Here is a 13,669-nt window from a genome sequence, read left to right as displayed (position 1 = left end):
AATCATAGAAAAACATCTGTTAAAAAAATGGAAAGAAGAGTCCTTCTTCTCCCAGCACCCCCTCCCCAGATTCAAAAAAGGGGACAGACAGCAGGGAATAGAGAGAGATTTAAAAAAAAGAAAAGAAAAAGCAACAAGAGCAAGGTTTGACATCTCAGAGTCACATCATTTTAAAAGTATTAAATTTCTAATAAGGAGTATACTAATTAACAAATCAAAATAAATTATCCAACCTGGACATTTAAATAACCTGAATAAGGTCGCCAAATTTTGATGAACATACTATATCTATTCCTAAGACTATAAGTAATCTTCTCAAGGGGAATATAACTTTGCACTTCCACATTTCAACGATCAATGTGAAGTAGGGAATCAGATTTCCATGTTACTGCTATACATTTCCTGGCTACTGACAATGCAATTTTAATAAATTTAGGTTTACTTCAGGTGCAGTTACTTCACTTCATTATTAACCAAAGAGACAGGTTACTTTTCAATCTATGTGGAACAACAGTGCTATTACATTAAGATTATAATTTAAAAGTTTCTGATATTTCCACCAATCGTTCCATCAGGGATCAATTAATTCAGGATTAACTTATTATTCAACTGATGGTTACAAATATGAACACCATCCTTAGAATCAAGGCATTTTTATGGATATAGGGAAGGCTGAGTTTGCCTGGAGGAGTTAGGAGGTGTATAAAATTAGCTACTCTGGACTGGCCCTTTTTCAGTGAACTTAATAGTTACATAAATAGGTAATGAAGAGCAGAACATGTTGAATGGATGGTCTCTCCAAAACTGAGGGTAGGGCAAATAAGGCTTTGTCAATGGCTTTCTGCAGCCAACAAACCAAAATCCACCTCAGCCAGTGCAGAATTGCCAGGAGGAAGAGCAGAGAATGTCAAAGCCTTTTCAGATGGAGTAACACAAGGAAATAAATGTATTCACATGTAAAACTTTTAAAAAACAGTCAATTCATATACAGTCAGTCTGAGTTGCACTTGGATCAGCGGCTGTATTAGTAATGTTGTTAGTAAAAGGCAGGCGAAGTTTAAGCACACCCTTATTTTGCCATTTATCCAAAGATGTCTTGGCTTAATTCTGAGTATGTTTAAATACCAGGGAACTTCAAGCATTGCCAACATGTAGTCAAGGTTTCTCTGATGTACTTGGATGATTGCTGAGGTACTTTTATACCAGCATATATCAGATAAATCATTGTAAGGAAACAACTTTGCACTCTTTTTGTTTAAGTTAAAAGGTTTGAACACATTAAAATTTGAAGTTCAAAGAATTAGGCTTAATATAATTTTACACTCTATTTATATATTCAATAATTGAACCTATGTTTGAATGCAAGTTAAGGTTAAGCAAAGCCACTTGAGGTACATTACAGAATGTTAATGTCTCTCTCGAGGTAGCCAAAAATAGCCAACTGATGTTTAAAGTTTACAAGCAAATTATGTAAGTGAAAAAATATAGACAATAGCAAATACACTGCATCAATCACAGTTAATAGTGATTTTTGAACCACTTTTTCTCATTTTCAGAGTGCCAAAGAAAAATAAGCTCAGACGCAAGGCCTTTCACACCTCATGTCCATGCCAACCATCAAGTACCTACCTCCTCTAATCCTATTTATTGTCACCTATACGAAATACACAAATTTATTTTCCTTGATTTGCCCTCTGAAGTCCCTAGCTCTGTATCCTTCTATGCTTTGGTGTTTTAAATGCTCACTAAGATACTTCTTAAATAGTATGAGAATATCTGGCTCCACCACCCACTCCAGGAGCTTTCTAGGTTCTAACTGCTCTGGATGAAAGAAAATAATCCTTAGATTCCCTCTTAATGTGTTAGCCTTTATCCTCCAACTATGCCCTCTATTTTTAGACGTCCTTACTGTTTGGAACATTTTCTCACTATCTTTCCTATCCAGCCCCTCATGGTGTTTAAACCTGTCAGATCCTTCTGAGTTTCTTTCATTCCAATACTTCAATACTTCAGTAATCTTCTCCCTTGGATCCCCTAAAAGCCTGGACACATCTCAGCAGCCCCAGAAGATACATATTTGTTTTAAAAAAAAAATGATAACTTGGAATTTACTATTTCACTATTTCACTGTAAATTCCTTTCAATGCATGTCTCCTCCTCCTCTCTCAATGTTCTCCCCTCTATTGCTACTGAGCCTGCCACCCCTTGTCTCACCTCTCCATCCCACTTCTATATACTGCATATCTTCCCTCTACATCCTCAGTCCTTTTTTTTTTTTAAATTTTTTATTTTTCACACCATAAATCACAATAGCCATGATATACACTTTTTCTTTTCCACACATTTACAGTGACTTTTTCTCCCTCCCCCCTCCCTCCTCCCAAGCCACCCCCCCACCCCCCCCACCTCATCCATTTTAGGTATACAATCTAGGTTGCATTAATTCAGTTAGACAATGTTGTCATTCAACAAAAATACACCAGAAATTCTACTGAGTCCATTCTTTTCTTTTCTTCTCCTTCCATCAACTTAGGTAATGTTTGTTCCCGGTAGGTTTTCGCTATTGTATTTAATGTAAGGCTCCCATACTTGTTCGAATATTTCAATATTATTTCTTAAACTATATGTTATTTTTTCTAATGGAATACATTTATTCATTTCTATATACCATTGTTGTATTTTCAAATTATCTTCCAATTTCCAGGTTGACATAATACATTTTTTTGCTACCGCTAGGGCTATCTTGACAAATCTTTTTTGTGCATCTTCCAAGTCAATTCCAAATTCTTTATTTTTTATGTTACTTAGGAGAAAGATCTCTGGATTCTTTGGTATATTGTTTTCTGTTATTTTATTTAATATCTGATTGAGATCATCCCAAAATTTTTCTACTCTCTCACATGTCCAGATTGCATGAATTGTTGTTCCCCTTTCTTTTTTACATCGAAAACATCTATCAGATACTGTTGGGTCCCATTTATTTAACTTTTGCGGTGTAATGTATAGTCTGTGTAACCAATTATATTGTATCATACGCAGCCTCGTATTTATTGTATTTCTCATCGTTCCAGAGCATAACTTCTCCCATGTTTCCTTTTTTATCTTTATATTTAAATCTTGTTCCCATTTTTGTTTAGTTTTACCATTTGTTTCCTCATTCTCCTTTTCTTGCAGTTTAATATACATATTTTTTATAAATCTTTTGATTAACATTGTATCTGTAATCACATATTCAAGGTTACTTCCCTCTGGTAAACTCAAGTTGCTTCCTAATTTATCTTTCAAGTAGGATCTCAGTTGGTAATATGCCAGCGCTGTATCTCCAGTTATATTGTACTTATCTCTCATTTGTTCAAAGGATAAGAATCTACTTCCTGAAAAACAATTTTCTATTCTTTTAATCCCTTTTTTTTCCCATTTTCTAAAGGCAAGGTTGTCTATTGTAAAAGGGAGTAGCTTATTTTGCGTCAATATTAGTTTTGGTATTTGGTAATTTATTTTATTTCTTTCTACATGAATCTTCTTCCATATATTGAGGAGATGGTGTAATACTGGAGAAGTTCTATGTTGTACCAATTTTTCGTCCCATTTATATAATATGTGTTCAGGTATCTTTTCCCCTATTTTATCTAATTCTAGTCTCGTCCAGTCTGGTTTTTCCCTTGTTTGATAAAAATCTGATAGGTACCTTAATTGTGCGGCTCTATAATAATTTTTGAAGTTTGGCAATTGTAAGCCTCCTTGTTTATACCATTCTGTTAATTTATCTAGTGCTATCCTCGGTTTCCCCCCTCTCCATAAAAATCTCCTTATTATTTTCTTTAACTCTTTGAAGAATTTTTCTGTCAGTTGTATTGGCAATGCCTGAAATAAGTATAGTATCCTTGGAAAAATGTTCATTTTAATACAGTTTATCCTTCCTATCAGTGTTAGTGGTAGCTCTTTCCAATGCTCTAAATCGTCCTGTAATTTTTTCATTAGTGGATTGTAATTGAGTTTATATAATTGACCTAGATTTTTGTTTATTTGCACACCTAGGTATCTTATTGCCTGCGTTTGCCATCTGAATGGGGATTCCTCCTTAAATTTTGAGAAATCCGCGTTATTCATAGGCATTGCTTCACTTTTATTTACGTTTATCTTGTATCCCGACACTTCTCCATATTCCTTCAATTTCTTATATAGTTCTTTTATTGATAGTTCTGGTTCTGTTAAGTACACTATCACATCATCCGCAAACAGACTGATTTTATATTCCCTGTCTTTTATTTTTATTCCTTTTATATTATTATCTCTTCTTATCGATTCTGCTAGTGGTTCTATAGCTAGCGCAAACAATAATGGTGATAGTGGGCATCCCTGCCGCGTTGACCTGCTTAAGTTAAATTGCTTTGATACATGTCCATTTACTGTCACTTTCGCTAACGGTCCCTCATATAATGCTTTAATCCAATTAATAAACTTCTCCGGTAAACTGAATTTTTGCAATACTTTGAACAAGTAATTCCATTCTACTCTGTCGAAGGCCTTCTCTGCGTCTAAAGCAACTGCTACTGCTGGTGCTTTATTTCCTTCTACTGCATGAATTAAGTTAATAAATTTACAAATATTGTCTGTTGTGCGTCTTTTTTTGATAAATCCAGTTTGGTCTAAATTTACCATTTTCGGTACCTGTTCTGCTAATCTGTTCGCTAATAGTTTAGCTATTATCTTATAATCTGTGTTTAGCAGAGATATTGGTCTATATGACGCTGGTGAGAGTGGATCTTTCCCTTGTTTTAGTATCACTGTAATTATTGCTGTTTTACATGAATCTGGTAAGTTTTGTGTCTCATCAATCTGGTTGATTACATCCAGGAGGGGCGGTATTATTAGGTCTTTAAATGTTTTGTAGAATTCTATTGGGAGTACATCCTCAGTCCTGATGCAGAATCTGGGTGTCCCTGTGGTACACCTCTGTGTCACTAATTTCAATCAGAATAACAAGCCTTCATTATCACCCTCTGTCCCCTTCTGCTAAGACAATCTTGTATACAATTTGTTTTGGATAACATGGGTTCTCACTTTTAACATCAGTTTGATAGCAGAAGAACCCCTGTCAAAGGCCTTAATGAAATCCAAGTAGACTACTTGAACCACACTGTCCTTTTTAATACATTGTGTTACCTTTTCCCAAACACAATCAAATTGTTCTCTTTGATTAATCCCTGCTTTTCCAAGTGCAGATTAATCGTGCCCCTCAGAATTTGTCCCAATAATTTCCTTCCACTGATGACAAATTTATTGCTTCTCCGTGCTACTCTCTTTGAATAAATGTGCTCCAATAATCTGTGGCTCGTAAAGATTTAAAAAAAAATTTCAATACTTCAGTAATCTTCTCCCTTGGATCCCCTAAAAGCCTGGACACATCTCAGCAGCCCCAGAAGATACACATTTAAGTTTGCTAAGACCTCTAATTCCTTGTTTTTAAAAAAAATGATAACATATCATAAAACTTCTAAAACATTCAACCCCACCATTTTCCAACATGGAGAAATGATTCTGAAGTGAGATATACTCTGTAATTTCTCTTTTTGCCTACCTGCCTCCCTAACTCTATCTGGTGGTGACCCATTCTTTCTCTGGCTGCCTTTCCTTGTGCTTCACAATGTACCTTGTACATTGTCATAGTAAATGTCACACTGCCTTGTCAAACTGTGCATTATGCTCCTCCATTATGCTGCTCTTCTGGTACAGGGCATGTTCATTCTTCCATACACTTTCCACACAACATTTATCATATTTATCTGTCACAGTGAACATCATGCTGCTGTGTCACCGTCTTACTTCTCCATCGCAGCGTAGGTCATAAGTCATATGAAAGTCTGCTGGAACTGTGATTGAAATAAAAACACAATGCTGGAAAAAACTCAGCAGGTCAAACAGTGAAAGATAAAGATACATAATCAATGTTTTGGGCTTGAGTCCTTGAAGAATGTCTATGAATACCTTCCCTATATAAAGTACACTGTTTGATCTGCTGGGTTTTTTTTCCAGCAGTGTTTTACTTCAGTCACAGTGTCAGCAGACTTTCATATTACTTATGACCTATGCTGTGATGGAGAAGTAGGCCTTTGCTATATAAAGTACACTGTTTGACCTGCTGAATTTCTCCAGCATTGCGTTTTTACAGCTTAGGTCATACTGTGGTGGCAGTGTATGAAATATTGTTTTATCTCAGTTTATGTCAAACTACACCATAACAATATCTTCCCTATTATAGTCCACTTGTTGGATCACAGTGAACATCAACCTACCCTGTCCTTCTATATATTGTTTGGTTCATCACAGTGTATGACATACTGCTTTAACTTCACTGGAACAGGCCCTTTGGCCCACATTTCTGTGCTGAACACAATGTCCAAGTCAAACAAAAACATTGCTGCTTTTCATGTGATAGCTGATAGATATCCCTCCACCCACTTCATATTCCTAAAGCAGTCTAGAAGCTCCTTAAAAGCTCTCTGTATCTACATCCACCACTGCTCCTAGCATCCCATTCCAGACCCCCACCATTCTCCGTGTAAAATATTTGCCACAAACACTTCCGCTAACCTTCCTTCTCTTCACCTTAAACCTGTGGCCTCTCGTGTGACACTTTTACCCTGGGGAAATGATTCTGACTTTCTACCCTATCAATGGTTCTCTCATGATTTTAGAAACTTATTTCAGGTCTCCACTCAGGCTCCCACTTTCCAGAGAAAGAATTCAAATTTGTCCAACCTCTCTCCATAACTCATATCTTCTAAACTAGGCAACATTCTGGTAAGCCTCTTCTGCATCCTTTCCAAAGATTCCACTTCCTTCTTGTAATGGGGTGTCCAGAATTGTATACATCAGCTCTGTTCCAGTATACTTCTCTGTCATGCCATACATTCTATTGCTTTCTCATAGTGGCATTGTACTACTCCATTAATGTATACCTTCTCTGTTGCAATGTATTTTGCCAGTACAGTAGTAGTTACATTAATTAACTAGTCATCAGCTATCTAGACCAGCCATTAAAAATGAGGGTTATATAGCCCTCCTGGGGGCTACAATGCATTTAAGGGGGGGTCTGGACTGAAATCATGAAATATTTTTAATATTTTTATGTAGTTGGTAGGAGAGAAGTACGGATGTTGTGAACTGGGAATTCACTACTGGTGTGATGTTCTAAGGACTAGCTCCTCCCCAACTCTTCCCCCACATATCCTGACATAAACACTGGATCCCCGTCAAAACCCCAGTTCAGTCCAAAAACCATGTGTGCTATTTTTACTGAATAAAAGCGTATTGTACTCTCTCTGGTCTTGAGTGCTCTCATGCCACAATTTTATTCATTAAGATAAAGGATGGAAGCCCTGTTGAAGCCTGCGATGCTCCTAATTGACCCTCTGTCCCAGAGGCCCAAGAAGAGCTCACGTATTGGCTGGGGTGCTACAAATGTACCTGTGGGCCACACAACAGGTCTACTCAACAGTTGAGCTCAAGTGGTCGGTGCTCCTCTCCCACATTGGGCCTAAAGTATTCCCGATCATCAGGGACTGTTCAGCTTATGCAGTGGCAGTCGAAAACCTGAAGGCTCACTATGAGGCCCCAAAATGTCATCCTGGCGAGGCATCAGCTCTTGCAATGGAAGCAGTGGCCTGGTGAGTCTATTGAAGATTTTGTCCTCATCCTACGAGCACTAAGGAGGAACTGCAGCTACGAGGATGGTACGGCCTGAGAATGGGAAGATGATCAGATCCAGGGCACTCTTGTCACTGGAGTGCGGTCCAAGTACATAAGGCAGCAATTGCTGGAGCAGGGCAGTGTGGCACTGTCTGACAACGTAATGCTGGCCAAATTGCTGGAGATGACCCAACTGGGAGCTGATAACTTGGAAGCAGCAACAACCTCCAGGAGGATCTGGTCCACAGAGCAGTTCCACACACTGAATCAGCCCTGCATCACATTGAAGCCTCCAACACTAAAGGGATTCTTCTTCTGCAGTCGGCAGAAGCACCCAGAAACTCGATGTCCTGTTAAAGACTCCATCTGCTCCGGCTGTGTTAAGAAGGGGCACTGGTTGGAGGTCTGCAGGGCGAGGGGGAGCGCTGAGAGGTCCAATGTGTGTGCGACCCCTGTTAGGCCGACTGAGGCCAGTGTTGAATGCCATGGCTTTCCTGTGGGGCAGTGCGGTGAGAGCAATGATGCAGGAAACCCCAGCAGCCATCCTACCACATTTTGAAACTGGCGCCATCTTCATCAGATGAGGAGGGAGAACAGTCATCTTGTTGCACCGTATGTTCTCCGCCACCTTGAAACTGGTGCCATCTTCATCAAATGAGGAGGGAGAGCAATCATCTTTTTGCACCATATGGTCTCCGCCACCTTGCCGTTTTTCAAAATTGGCGCCATCTATGACAGAAGAAGGAGGAGGAGGAGGAGGGTGGCCATCTTGCCTGCACGAGGATTTTAAAGGGGAGGGACTCCAGCGAGGGGAACGATGACGTCTCCGGAGTGCTGGCTGCAATGGTGTTGGACCAGGAGATACCACACCAACTGAACAATTCCATGATTAAGGTGTGGATTAATGGGCACAAACTGAAGTGTTTCATTGATTCTGGCTCAAATGAGAGCATTATAGATGTAGAGACAGTTCAAAAACTCAATCTTAAAGTGCATCTCTCTAATAATCGTATTTTTTTAGCGTACCACACGCAGTCTGTAAATATTCAAAAACATTATATAGTTCATTTATCTTTGCAAGAGGGGGAATTGTTTAAGTTCAGAATGTAAGTACTTGAGGATTTGTGTGTGCTGGTTCTGTTGGGTCTTGGCTTCACTTTAAAAACGTGACCCTCGAGTATTCTGATCCTCTCCCTCCCATTATGATTTGGAACAGAAGGTCCCAAAACTCTGATGCCATTTGCTGTCTCTCCATACTGAATATAGATTCACCCCTCTGTTCCCAAATCTGAGTGCTGATTCCTGGCCAATTGCTACAAAAAGCAGGCACCACAGTGCAGAGGATCAGGCATTCATCAAGGCTGAGACACAGTGACTGCTCGATGAGAACATTATTGAGCACAGTACCAGCCCATGGAGAGTGCAGGTGGTTGTTGTAAAGGGGGAAGAAAAGTCCAGGCTAGTAATTGACTATAGCCAAACTATTAATTGTTGTACACTCCTGGATGTATACCCTCTCCCTCATATTTTGGACATGGTGAACGAAATTGCACAATATAAGGTTTATTCAACCAGTGACCTTAAAGCTGCTAACCACCAGTTGCCAATCTGTTCCGAGGATCATCCCTACACGGCTTTTGAGGCTAACAGGAGACTCTATCAGTTCTGGAGGATTCCATTTGGTAACACAAATGGGGTCTCAATCTTCCAGAGACAGATGGACTGAATGATGGATGAATTTACGTTGAAGGCCACTTTCCCCTACCTCAACAATGTGACCATTTGTGATCATCTCGGGAGGACCATGACACCAACCTCCAGGATTTCTTCCATGCAGCTAAGGCCCACAGGCTCACTTACAACACAGGTAAGTGTGTGTACAGGGCTAAACGCTTAGCCATCTTGCGCATCATTTGGTAGTTGGAAAGACATTGGAATCAATCCTCAAGGATGAGGTTATGGAATACTTTGAGGTGCATGACATGATAGGTCCAAGCTGGTTCCCTCAATGAGCCTCCAGATGCTCTGTCCAGAGGAAGCTGTGCCTTTGCACATACCAGCCAGTTGTGGTCACTGCACAATGAGCTCTGGCACCCAGGCATCATTCAAATTGCTAATTTTGTCAAGGCATGCTATTTACCCTATTCAATTGAGGATGTCAAGGAAATGACCAGGTCCTGCCAGGTCTGCGCTGAGTGCAAGCCACATACTGCCCCAGCAAAATACACCTGATAAAGGCATCCTGTTCCCTCTCCACCACCATGAACAGGAACGTGTACTTTCTCACAGTCATTGACTCTCATCTGTGAGTACTCTCATTTCCTGCTCGGAATTCCTTGCCTAGACACATCCACTTCGTCCATCATTAAGGCCCTAAACTCCATTTTAACCCTGTTCAGGTATCCCGCCTATATCCATAGTGACCGGGGCTCATTATTTATGAGCGAGGACCTACATCAGTTCTTGCTGGTAAGGGGCAATGCATCCAGCAGGGTGACCAGCTATAACTCCCGGGGGAAAGGGAATGCTACAGTTTGGAAGGCCGTAAAATTGGCTCTCTAGTCCAAAGGACTTTCAGACTCATGCTGGCAGGATGTCCTACCCATGGCGCTCCACTCCATTAGGTCGCTACTCTGCACTGCAACCAATGCGACTCCTCAAAAGCTGATGTTTTTGTTCAAGAGAAAGTCAGAGACAGGGACCACCCTCCCGGCTTGGCTTACAGCACCAGGACCAGTGCTGCTTTGAAAACACGTAAAACCAACCCTCTGGTTGAGAAGGTGCATCTATTCCATGGCAACCCCACATGCCTACGTGGCATATCCGGATGGCAGGGAGGACACTGTCTCGATCAGGGATGGCACTCACTGGAACTGAGGGTCCACCATCCCAAGGGAGTCAGGACCTACTCAGTGTTCCCTGGGAAATGCCAAGGGGCTCACATGAGACGTCTCAGGAAGTGGCTCCAGCCACTCTCAACCAGAGCCAGATCACCCACGGCCCGAGGTCCCGGAACCACAGGAGGATCAGGCAATCTGCCCACACTTCCAGACCTCCTGACAGGTTGAATGTGTAAATATTGTAAAAAATTTTTGACTATTCTATGTTCTCTGTTTCACCCGCAGGCTTCATTCTGAAGGAAAGGGTGAATGTAGTGAACTTGGAATTCACTATTGATGTGATGTTCTAAGCACTGGTTCCTCCCCCAACTCTGCCCCCACATATCCTGATATAAACCTTGGATCCCCACCAAAACCCCAGTTCAGTCCAAAGACCATGTGTGCTATTCTTACTGAATAAAAGCATGTTGTACTCTCTCTGGTCTTGAGTGCTCTCAGTTGCGCTACAACAGACAAAACCAACTAAACTATTGCCTTACATGGACCGGGAGCCATAAACTTTGACCAGAATCCTAAGGGCAGCAGCCAAAAAAATGGTTGAGAATGGCTGGTCTAGACCATTGATTAAGAAGCACAGATATGAATTAACATGGGAGTTGGGAAACTTGAAATCAATTAAAGGGGATTGCAAATAAATAATGACCTTGAAAATACAGAACTGTTGTATTTAAACAACTGATTCACAAATATCCTTCAGGAAAGGACATCTTCCATCCTTAATTAGGCTAGTTCATATGTGACTGCAGAGCAATAAATGTGCTTGACTCTAAAACTGCCTTCTGCATTCAGGGACAATTGGAATGGATAATAGTTGCTGGATCACCAACAATGTCTGCTTCTCATGAATAAATCAATGAAGTGTATCTGCTCCATCGCAAGGAATCGTGCATTTCTCTGGTACTCTATACATCATACTACTTCATCACCATATAGATTTGGCTGCCTTGTCACAGAATCCTCAAGGATTCTCAAGAATCACAGTATACATTGTAATACTCCAATGTAAATCACAGTCATCTATCACACTTTCCGTCACAGTATATATCATAATATATTTGTGTCATGTTGTTCCAGAATATACAGTACATTACACTTTTCTGTCATACAGTTCTGTCAGTACACATTGTATTTCTGTGACAAAAAATAAGTCACTCTGTTCTATTAGTGTACATCGTATTTCTTTGTCACAGTATATGTTGCACTACTCTATCATGATGTCTGTAGTACTGCTCTATCAGGGTACATCTTATATCTCCATCACAGCTTAGGTTGTTCTAATCCTTTACCTTGTACATGGACTACTTTGTCAAAGTTTGATGTATGACACAGTGTCTTCTGCCCCCTCTTCCTTTGTATAAGTGGTACTACATTTCTATAGAATACATGATATTGCTTTGCCATAGTACATTATACTGATCCTTTAACACCGTGTTGATTTTGCTGCTTTGGTAGGGTGTCTGACGCACTGCTCTGTCACAAAGTATGTCATAACATGCAATTAATCTGTTTCATATTGCTCCAAAAGGGAAAAATCTGTTTTCACTGTACGAGTGCCCTTTTATTGCCAAGACTCGGGGTTGTAGAATAAACATATTGAACAATGTCACCCATCAATAAGAGTGTGTTTCTGGTGTAGAGTACCATACCTGCGTTTTAGCCTGCCTGTACAGTGTCTCGTTTATTGCTTCGGACTCTAAGGTGGAATTAAACACTGCGGCCTCTTTCACCTTGTACTGTTCCTCTGCTGCTTTACGCAGGTCCAGACCTTTTGTGAAATTCGCTATCTGGTCCAAGGCCAGCAGCCCAGGTTCATCCTCAGCAAAACACCTGTGCCAATGATCAGGGGGAGGGGGAAGGTGACCCCATGTTAGCCCAAGTGACCTTACACAACTCCGCCAATCAGTCTATTCTGACAGCTCAATTTTTGCATGCACATGCAAGGGCTGCACAGCACAAACCACAACAACAGCAGAGTGATGAGAGGAGTAGGTGAGTGGTGTAAGCCAAGCACAATGGGATGGAATGCTGAGAATGAGATGAGACGTGCCAGTGAATAAAACATTAAAAGGAGGCCCTTGACTGAGGTTGGTTCATTTTAAACTCCTTAAAGATTATTCAAAACATTGGATGTCATATGTCTGTCTGTTCTATTAACAGCGGTCTTCCTGTGACCCACACAAGGCTCTCCACAACAGGGGCTGAATGGCAGAACTTTGCACTTCCACTAGAATGGAGTGCTGAGTGCTGTTGAAAAGATGCATTGAAAGACTCGAGAGTTTTCATGTTAAATCATAGGACTTTGTTTCAACTATTATTTGACAAGGAATTGTGTTAAGAAGGCCTGCAGATTGGGGCCTCCTGCACTGGGATCTGAGAGAAGGTTAAATTTCTGATTAATTGGACTAACTCTTGCATGAGTGACTGAAATTTAATTGACTCTTTATTGAATGAATGTAACTGGACTCCTCAGGATTTTACATAATAGGTGTGATTGCAGCTTGATTGCATATTAATGGATATTTGAATGCATTGAGATTTTATAGTTGACATGAATAGAGAGCTGATATGAGACCTACCAACTCCAAAAATATTAGTCCAACAAATGATAGCTCAAAAAATGAACAGTGACCATATAATTCAGATAGAAAATGTTAATATAACAAAGCATTTTTGTGTATCTTATTCAGCAAGAAAGCCTGTTTGATTTAATTGGTTACTGTGTAAACAATTATCTGAATCAAATGTTTTAGAATTTAAAGCCTAGTTTCAGCACAATTGGGCCACAAATTGCAGAGGCAATTTTGACTGCATCAGTTTCCCATCACCCGAGAGGACAGAATCCCCCTGATGCCACTCTTGGTACTTAATCTTAAAGACATAGTTGTGACAGTCCAATTTAAATCTGTAGGCCTGATAGTATAAAATGGAATCCTCAGAGTATACAAACCATCTGTAGATTCTAATTTAACTAATAGATGTCACCCTTTTGTTGTACTGCAATAACTTATGAAACACAGAATCTTTCATCTTATTTGTATAATGGCTCTTCTCCCCATGTCCTTTATGAATGTAAGTGT

At 40.1% G+C, this 13,669-nt stretch overlaps 1 protein-coding gene across 12 annotated transcripts in view; it reads right to left on the bottom strand.

Annotated features, from left to right (window-relative positions):
* The window catches only part of prdm16 (PR domain containing 16), an 829,575-nt gene that overhangs the window by 6,685 nt on the left and 809,221 nt on the right, over positions 1-13,669 (bottom strand). The window lies entirely within an intron of this gene.

Source organism: Narcine bancroftii, chromosome 2, assembly GCF_036971445.1.
Source record: "Narcine bancroftii isolate sNarBan1 chromosome 2, sNarBan1.hap1, whole genome shotgun sequence".
Classification (NCBI taxonomy): Eukaryota; Metazoa; Chordata; class Chondrichthyes; order Torpediniformes; family Narcinidae; genus Narcine; species Narcine bancroftii.
The sequence above is the reverse complement of the archived record's forward strand: the minus strand, read 5'-3'. Positions and strand labels throughout refer to the sequence as shown.